General features: G+C 32.3%; 1 long non-coding RNA gene across 1 annotated transcript; it reads left to right on the forward strand.

Moving 5' to 3' along the window:
* The first annotated feature begins 5,288 nt into the window (after window positions 1–5,288).
* LOC145132034 (uncharacterized) lies at window positions 5,289–6,707 on the forward strand. Its single transcript, XR_013717870.1, has 2 exons — window positions 5,289–6,076; window positions 6,169–6,707. It is a non-coding gene; the product is annotated as an uncharacterized LOC145132034 (long non-coding RNA).
* The last annotated feature ends 1,051 nt before the right edge of the window (window positions 6,708–7,758 follow it).

Below are 7,758 nucleotides of genomic sequence, written 5' to 3' on the forward strand. Positions count from 1 at the left end.
AACTCAGAACAACACCCTCCTCTGGTCCTTCTTGCTGGAACTCTTCTCCTCCTTTGCAAAATCACACCAAATAGCTCAAGATAGCTCTTCCTCTCACTCTACACACTCAAACTCGCTAGGGTTCTCTCTTCTGGAAAGGTAGCCGTAATTGAAGGGCATAAGTGCCTTTAAATAGGGCTCAAGACCAAAGATTTAGGGTTTTTGCCAACAACGCGGACTCGTCGAGTCGACTCTCCGACTCGTCGAGTCCATTCATTAATCTGAGTCATCAGTCGCGATCCTACTCGACGAGTTTAGGCGTCAACTCGTCGAGTCCCTCTTCTCATCTCAAAAACAAATATTTAAATTATGATACCTAGAATTCCGGATGTTACACTTTGATCTAGGTTTTCTACTATGAACACAACAACATTGAATACCAAAGCAATGATCCTAAGAACTAGCATACAACAATCAAATTGACATATAAACTAGGGTTTAGATATTACCTTTCTTGTTATGTAGTAATAACAAGTTCTCCTTGAATATCCTTGACCTTTGAAAGCTTAGTGCCTCAAATGTTGCACCTCTAATGGAGTCACAAACACCACTAGCAACAAGATGACTTAGGAGAGGGAGGAGGAGGCACAAAATTCGTCCAGGGTTCACTTAGAAGTGTTAGGCACGAATTTGGTGACCTAGAGGGTTCCTTTTATAGTTAGGCTTCTAGGGTATTTAACTAGGAAACCCTAATCCAGTTGCTTAGTCCTTAAGCAGTCCAGTGGATCCTTCCAGAAGGCCCTTGGACGATTTCTATATGGACTCTCATATAGAATTCGTCCATTGCATTCTTATGGATTCTAAGCCTAACTTTGTAACTATCTTATAATTACAGTATCAGTCCCCTTTATTTAATTAATCTCTTTTGACCACAAAATTAATTCTAAATTAATTCTTGATCAATATTAATTAAACAATATGATTTCTATTTTAATATATTATTCACATAATATATTAATAAATCATAATTCATCCTCTTCCCCCTCAATTCATCCTATCGGTTGCTATGGTGAAGGCAACCCAAAAGGACCATGCTCATAATCGGGTCAAGTACATACCAAAATAGTTATGGGCTTAGACACCTAATCCAACAAGTATATGATTCAAAGTTTATTCGTTCCTTTTGCATTAACGGAAAAGCGATATCTTTGGGCCTCTCGGTGATTTGATGTTGACTTATAGTGTTGGGCCAAACCAGGACTAAATTGATGTGTTCAATTAGAAGTCCTATATCATCACAAAATCAGAAATCGGGAAACAGAGTCTTGGACAATGAATTTGATTCTATTCCATGTCTCATGTCCAAATGATATCTTGCAGAATGGAGAATTATATGATCACTTATCTTAGGACACGTAACTGACTAGGTTAGAGTTCGACAACGACTGTTGGAAGCTACAATTTGCTGATTGATTCGGAAGTTATACTAGTAGTTATAGATACAGACTTATCCAAGTAGAAGAATGTTAGGATTAGGTGTATAAGACCATAACTATAATTGGTATGTAATTGAATTGATAGTAGCACAATTCTTTTGGGTTGCCCTGAAACCTAGCAATTGGACATTATGACTTTTAGAGAGAGAGGGAGAGAGATTATTTTATTATGTGATTAATAAATTAATATAAAAAGTTTATTAATGTATTATGAAAATAATATATTGATAAGAAAAGCTATTATTTAAGTAATAATTAATCAGAAATTAATTCGAATTAATTTTGGGATTAATATAATTAATTAAAAGTGCAGGGTTTAAAGTGCAAATGTTTAATAGTTGAACAAAAGGCTCCAGAACCTTCCACCATTAGGGTTGGACGGTTTTGAGGGGATATTCTAGGGTTTTTAGAATATTTCATGTGGATAAATAAGGAATGAGATAAATACCAGATTTGAAATATTAATTTAATATTCAAATCAGGGTTATCTAGGGTTTCCTTGGAGCACTATATAAAGACCCTTAACCCTTGTATTTTTGGCCACTCATACCTCCAAATAGATAGCCAAAATTCTCATCTCTCATCTCCTTTCTCTATAGTCTTCTTTCTTTCTAGGTTGGGTGTGAGTTATTAGAGGCACGAAAATTGTGGTGCTTGCTTCCAAAAGATCTACAAGTAAAGGATTCTTGTTATTTGCTATAATAACAACAAGGTATGTAAACCTAAACCCTATTATCATTTTCGAAATATACCTAGGTTTCTAGGATTTCTTATTTGATGTTCTTAGTTATAGATTCAATAGTGAAAACATAGATCCTTAGGTTGCATGTGAACTTAAGGGTTTTAATTTTATTTGTTTTGCATAAAACCTATCACGTTGTTCAAGGTCTTTCACTGCAGCATGACAATTACTTTTGCAACAATTTTCCAGATCCGAAACTTAGTGATATGATATTCTTTTGTATAGTATATATATTTTGTATTTGAATCCCTGATATGAAGGGATCTCTTTCTAGAATAGTCTTTTCCTAGTATTTTAGTTACATTAGGGTTGAATGTAAAATACGTTGCTTGTTACATTATCTCTTTGTGAGAGTTCTTAATCAACATTGGTTTTTGATTACCTATTGTTCTTCATTGCTTGATATTCTATCTTTACGCTCCTACACATGTGTTAGGCCTAGCCCAAACTTAATTGATGTGTTCGATTAGTAGTTTGATTTGTTCGTCATAAATCGGAAATCGAGAAACATACTGATAGACTGTTAGGTTGATTCATAATCCATGACTTAGTCCATAATGATATATTGAAAGAAAAATAAAATGAATAATTGATCACTTATCTTAGGTCCAATTCTTGATAAGATCAGAGTTCAACAGTTGTTGTGGAAAGCACGCTTTGTTGGTTATTCGAAGTTTATCTGACCAATGGTAGTTGATGAATTGTCCAAGTGGGAGACTGTTGGAAATATACATTTAATATCATAACTAATTGGTACAACTTTGGGAATAATAACAAAGTCCTTTTGGGTTGCCTTCAAGAGCAAAAATAAATAGAAATAATTTTAGGAGATTGAGAAAATAGTTTATTAATTTACTACATGATAATAAATTAATTAGAAATTAGTTAAAATTAATTTGAATTAATTTGAAATTAATCTAGAGGTGCTGGGACTGAATGTTAATTATTCAATAATTAAACAATTTGAACATTCTGGAAACCCTAGGCGGTGGACGATTTTGATAGGCTCATTGGAGGCTTTCAGAATCAATCATAGTAATAGATAAGGAAACGATTTGAATCTGTATTAAATCTTAATATTTAATTGATTCAAATTAGGGTTATCCTGTTAGCACCACAACTATATAAATGGGCCTTAGGGAGCTCATAATTTTGTCTGACCCTACCTCCTAGAAGGCTGCAAAAATCTGATATCCTCTCTCGCATATATCTCTTCTTTAGTTCTAGGGTTCTTGACTTTTGAGTGTGAATCATTAGAGGTACTTTACTTTGGGTACTAGTATTTCCAAGAAGCAACAATAAGTCAAAGCTACAAGGTAATTCGATTTGTCAAAGGTTAGTGTTTCAATCCTTTCTCTTTTACCGTGTTAGGTTAGTTTTAAAAGTACATTGCTATAATAGTAAAACTTAGATCCTAAGGTTCATGTATACTTAAGATAAATTTTGAATGCTTCTGTTGCATTAATCTAGTGTATAGTTACAACATATATTTATAATAAAATTTACAGTACCTGAAATTTGATATAAGCAACTCAACTCATTAGTAATTACTTGGTTAAAATTTTACATTTCTTTATTCATTTATCTAATTTAATCTCGTATATATTTTTTTTCTCCTTGGTTTATCTATTTTTACCTCAAATATCACTCTGATATTTGTTTTCTACTTGATTTTCCATGTATGATGTTAAATTTGGGTAGAAAATTGTTTATAGTTTTTATGCAATCTATGAATGTTTTTGTTTTGTAAAATATTTAAACTTATATTGGTAAAATTGAAATTTAGAGTTTTTTATACATAAAAATCTTATATTAAAATAGAAAAAGGAATCCCTGGTTCCATGCTAGGATCCTCGGTATGGGTGAGCAAAAACCGAACCGATAAAAGAACAACCGCAAAAACCGCAATAAATTGCAACCGAAAAACCGAAACCGACGCAAAAACCGATGGTGCAAATTTTATTTTTTTGAAAAACCGAATTTATTGGTGCGGTGCGGTTTTTATCTAGAAATCGGACCACCAAAACCGAACCGCACCGCAAGCTTATTAACGATAAAATAAATCACTAATTTATATTATACAATTATGCATATTATTTAAAAAACTAATAAATTTATTTTATACATATATTATATATATTGAACTTGACGGTAATTAGTAATTAGGTATTATGTTTAATATGTGAGTTTGTCACTTCGTGTTTGTGACTTAATGATTATGTGTAAGTGTAAACACTATGTGGGCTATAGCTTGCAAGCTTGTAACTTCTAAGCACAAATTGAATAAAAAAATGAGCTTGAGAATATGGGTTGCAAATGAAGTGATCAAGTAAACAACATAAAAACTCAAAATTACAGCTTCTAAATGTGAGGAAACGAAATGACAGCACGTCATACAATCATAAATTTTCACATGAACACCACGGTTAAAAAAATGTACCAGTGAACATAAAAAACCGCACCATATGTTTGACTCGGTTTAAAACCGACACCGAACCGGTACAAACCAAAACCGCACTCAAAAACCGCAAAACCGAACCACTGAAAAACCACACCCAACAGTTTCTATAATTCAAAAACCGCACCTTGTGGTTTGCGGTTCGGTTTGGCCCTAAAACCGCACCAAACCGCACCATATTCACTCCTAATCCTCGGTCCCATTGGGATATGGATGAAGATTCATTTATATTCGAGACGGAGATGTGGATTGGGGTCCCAATAGCCACATTTCCATCTCTATCCATAATTAATCCTCTATGAAAATACGTATGGTATATCATATATGGACCATCAAATAGATTATCACATGTTAAGAAACCATGCTCGTTTTTAAATGTATTTTAATTTTGAAATCAATATATTCATTCATATCAGTTTATTTTTGGGTTGGAATTAGATTAGACAAAAAAAAAACAAGAATGTACTTTGATTGCTCTTTTCATCTCAATCAATGTATCTGAAATATGGGCCTTGCAGGCCTAACCCGTTACCGGATGTCGGGTTGGGCCGGGACTTTTACCCGTTAACCTTCCCTGCAATCTGCAAAACACCTTTCATCATTTTCATTCCAAAAACTTATTCTTCTTCCAATCTTTCATCTTTGGGTCTTCTCCATGACTCCATCTGCATCATCCTTCATCTCCAGAATCGTTTGGCGAAATTAGGGATTTCTCCATCTGCATCTGTGAATCGTGATACCCTTTTGTTCCCCATAGCCAAAACTTTAAGTTGCCAGAATCGACAGATAGAAAATTAAACCCTAATCCGGCTGGAACTCCTGTTTTGTCAGGTTTATAAGAAAACGGGTGGTGAACTGAAGTATGTTATCTCGATTGTGATGAAAGGACGGGTTCATGGTGAATGGTGATATGCTCTTCTCAAGATTTTGATGCAGAAGGTTCCATTATTATATGAAACAAGAAGTGACAAATATTGGAAAATAATTTTAATTAATAGTGTATAGTGTATATTTTTCTGTATTTTTTTTTAAATGTCTTGAAAATTTAAACACGAGTCTTTCAAAATTCAAACAGTGAACGTGAAGATGCAAAGTAAGAATGACAAGTTGGCTCTCATGTCCTTTCCTTGATGTCCACTCTTACAATCTTCTGGATACCCACGTGCATCATGTTGAAACTTAAAAAGGAGTTATTCTCTTACTGTTTTTTTCTTGTTCAACTTTATTTGATTCCCATTTTCAAATGGAACAAATCCTCATATGTACATAATTCATCTACTTATAAGCATTCATAAGCCGCATTAGCCCACATAAGAGCAATGAAGTCTCCAATGCTTCTTGCATTCTTCTTCATTCTTTTGTGTGTTCAATTCCTATCTAACTTGGCTCTTGAATCTCAAGGTAAGTTTTTTTTAATATAAATATTACACTTATCTATAACCGTTTAATTCATGAAAAGTTAATTATTTAGTATTCTGTTTTTAATCATGTAGAGGAGAAAGGCACACCTAGTTTGAGTGAAAATGGTTATAATGGAGATGATGGCTTGAAACGTGATCAATTGATGCTATCGAAGGCAAGTAAAGGGAAGGGTACATATGGTGGTCAGAACGATCGTCCTCCTAGTACTAAGAAAAGTAGAGCGGTCTCTATACTCTCAAAACCACCCGTATACATTTCAAATACTGGTATTGGTGGTGTTGTCGTATCTATGATCCTTGTTTTCGGTTTATAGTTCATGGAATCATGGGCACATATGATATGAAGATGCAAAATCTGTTTCTTTTCGCTCTCATGGTCTTCCGGTTTGTTTGATTTAGTAAAACTAAGAGTTGGCTTGGTATATAATTTTCTGGAAGGTTGTATGATTGATTTTTTTGAATTTCAAAGGCTGTGTCTATGAGATTCGAACATGTGTCAACTTAATTTTGGAATGTTTCATACTTTGTGATACGGATAGGCCACCTTGATGGTGGTGGAACATTGTATGATTTGTTTAGAATGTTTTGTGGAAACAATTGTTCGTGTGTAATGTTGTGGTTATGGTGTTTGTATTTGTATTTATATCTGTATTGTGGTTTTATTTAGTTTGTTATATAGTATTATATTTTACAACTTTGAGCTAGAAATACATTAAAGCAAATAAACAGGTTAAAAATAAACATAATTATACACGATATGGTACTAGGGAATTGGGCGTATGCAAAATAAGATAAAAAAGGAAACAATATAGATATGTAAAACATTTATTTTCCTTTTCTGGAAATAAATATATAATTTAATAAATACATGTCACAAGTCACAGCCGATCAAATGCAGGCAAACAGTGCAGTGCATGACTAATAAAATTATATTGCTCTTAGATAAAATATTTTGAAAAAATTCCAAGAATGGCACTGTCGATACATGACTAATAAAATTAGAGTAAATTAAACGAAACGGTTCCTGTGGTTTGAGATAATTTGTGTGTTTGGTACTTAATTTTTTTTTTTAAACTCGGATGGTCTTTTTGATAGATTTTTGTTACATGTTTGGTCTCTGCCGTACCTAAAAAGACTATGTTATCATTCTTTATTTCTTTTTTGATTTATTTATTGATTATTTCTTATTTATTTATTTTTAATTTATTTATTGATTTTTGATTATTTATAATCTACTATAATAAATGAAGATTTTTTTGCCACATGTCACACTCTCATTCAATTTGCCAAATGTAATTTTGTGGTTATTTTGATTTAATTTATTTTCCACATGTCATTTTATGAGTTTTTCTATTTTAATAAATTTCACAAAATACTTTAATGTAATAATTACAATAAATGTAGTAATAAATGAATATCAATTTCATCAATAAACTTACCTTTTTATTTAAAAATTCTCAAATTAAAGCTCATTAGTTTATTTTGTTTATTTATTTAAATTTAAAAGATAAAAATCTACTATAATAAATGAAGATTTTTTTTGCCACATGTCACACTTTCATTCAATTTTGCCAAATGTAATTTTGTGGTTATTTTGATTTAATTTATTTTCCACATGTCATTTTATGAGTTTTTCTATTTTAATAAATTTCACAAAATACT

Source organism: Lactuca virosa, chromosome 1, assembly GCF_052849685.1.
Source record: "Lactuca virosa cultivar CGN04683 chromosome 1, Lactuca_virosa_CGN04683_v6, whole genome shotgun sequence".
Classification (NCBI taxonomy): Eukaryota; Viridiplantae; Streptophyta; class Magnoliopsida; order Asterales; family Asteraceae; genus Lactuca; species Lactuca virosa.